Genomic DNA, 2,484 nt, shown 5'->3' on the forward strand with positions numbered 1-2,484 from the left:
CACCCCTTTTCTCACAGCCAGGCATATCCGCTCACTGGGCAGATGGGGTGGGGATAGAGGCAGATAAGAGGAGGGCGGGAGAGAAAGTGCCAGACCCTTTCCCCAAAGGCCTCAGTTTTGAATTTAATGGGCAGTGTTTGCTGGAATGAGAGAGGTTTGGGGACCCCAGGGACCAGAGGACAAAGACTGGAGGAAGTGGCAGGAGGAGGAGGAGGGAAGTGGGGCCTGGGCATTGTGTCGGAGAGCTCCCCCTCTATCTGTTTCAATCGCTGGTGGGGTTAGGGTTACCCTGTACTTGGGGCCCAGCTGCTGGATGGGGTCAGTGGCGTCAGCCATTGTGATGGTAATGGAGGCCTCCCACCGGGGCGCCCTTCCATGGCCAGCCACACAGGGACCCCAGAGAGGACCACAGTGCTGTCCCCTCGGGTGGGGCAGGATGTGGCCCAGAATGGACGCAGGACAACAGCCCCCTCCAGCCCGAACCCCTGCTAAGTGTACCTTCCAAACCCAAGCTCTGACCTTCCTCTCTCCAGAGCTCCAGAAAGGGAATGCAATCTGAACATTGAGACGCCTTTCTGGCCCTAAACAATCCTTCCATTCTCTCTGCTCAATGATGGGCCTATTTCCCCCTGTAAATAGGTCTCGTAATCTCCAACTCTTACCTTTGCTTCTACGGTAATTAATTGGGTCTCCCTCTTGTTCTCCTCACACACTCCGCTCTCGGTTACAGGCTCAGGTTCGGCGGGCTGGATGGCTTTTCTTTCTGTTCCATGGAGTGCTTATTTTTAAAGCGGATGGAGTAAGGCCCTCCCCAGTGAACCCCTTCTCCAGAGAAGCCTGCTGGGGAAATCCCCTTCCGCGGGCAGAGCCAGGGGCCCCGGACTGCCCAGCGAAAGGCCTCCAGAGCCCCATCTGAGCAGCCATGTCCAAGGTTGTAAGAAAGATTCCAGGAAGGGAATGTTTGGTGACCCCCTCAGGAGCCACATGGAGACAGAGGGAGGCAAAGATGGGCATCGGAGGAAGATCAAAGTTCAAAGAGTCCCCCCACCACAGCCCCAGGGTGAGGGGGACCAGCAGGGCCTTGGGTGCAAGGCAGCATGAGGGCCTGTAGGCAGGAGGGTGGAGATGGAGCCCAGCCTGGCCTGGTGAGGGGGCAGCTTCGGGGCGGGCCTGCAGCAGGAGGCTGCGCCCCAGGGAGACTGAGGATGTCTGGATTTACGAGCGCACTTGCCGGATGCTTCTTCTGCAACCGAGATCTCAGAGGCAGGACCCGCATCATATGCCTGATGCCCTGCAGCCCCTGCCCAGTGAGCGGCGCCTGGGCCTTAGACCAGATGAATCCCACGTGCAGGGGGCACAGTCCCTGTGAGAGCAGCCTCCTTGCTGGGGGCAGTATGGACCTGTTTGGAAAGCATATGGCGATCATAGAAAACAAACCAACTTTAAGTCCATTTTATTACGGTTTTGAAATTCCCAACACACGTGGACCACCCTCTCCGTGTGCCCTGGAGCAGGGAACAGGGTGAAACAGCCTGAGTTGGGAGGGAACCGGAGCACAGCTCACTTCCCCACCGGCAGGATGTGGTGGGGCGGTGGCTGTGGCTCCGTGTCTCCGTGTAGGTCCCAGGGCTCCCCCCGCCCCCCGAGCCCCAATCCCACTTCCCACATATAATCTCTGCCGACAGGATGGCGATGATCTTCCAGATCACTTCAATTTGGAGATACTGACTTTTTTCCCCCACACAAAGTTATGTTTTCTCTCTCAATGCATCTTACACGTCTTTCATGGCAACGTATGGGATTTCTTTATCCTTTACAAAGCCCGTGAGTACTTCCTTTAAGGCATAGGTGTACATTGAGTTTATTTAACTAATTCTGAATTGATGTATATTTGAGACATAACACTATTTCATAACTAAAAACACTATCTTTGCCTTCTTGCTTAGGGGTTTCTATAGCATAACATTTCAGGAGTGGAATGGATTGGTTAAAGGCTATAAACATAATCAATGTTAATAGAAATACTGTGTAGTACTCTTTTGTAAATCACTGATTTACACCACCCTCCCCCACAGGACATGAGTTTGTTTCTCTGTATCCTCAGCCCTAAGTAATATCCATATTTTTCCTTCTTCCCAACCTTATATGTAAAAAATGTTGACATTTTGTTTTATTTACATTTTTTAAAGTGAGCATAAGCATCTTTTGGTATTGTTTATTGGCCATTTGTATTTCTTCTTTTTGGAAGTGGCTATATTCTGCCTCCTTTTTTAAAAAATAGGTTGTTTCCTTTTTCATATTTATTTGTAGCTCTTTGTTTACTAGGGGTTTAATTATTTTGCAAATATTTTCCCAGGTTGTCTTTTAACTTTGTTCAGAATCCACTTAGAATTCTTTTTTTTTTTTAAACAGGGAACAAAAACCAACTCAGAAAAGTTGATACTTTTGACAGCAGCGAGGCCATCCTGACTCTCACTTCCCCCG

Source organism: Myotis davidii, unplaced genomic scaffold (genome assembly GCF_000327345.1).
Source record: "Myotis davidii unplaced genomic scaffold, ASM32734v1 scaffold247, whole genome shotgun sequence".
NCBI classification, from domain to species: Eukaryota; Metazoa; Chordata; class Mammalia; order Chiroptera; family Vespertilionidae; genus Myotis; species Myotis davidii.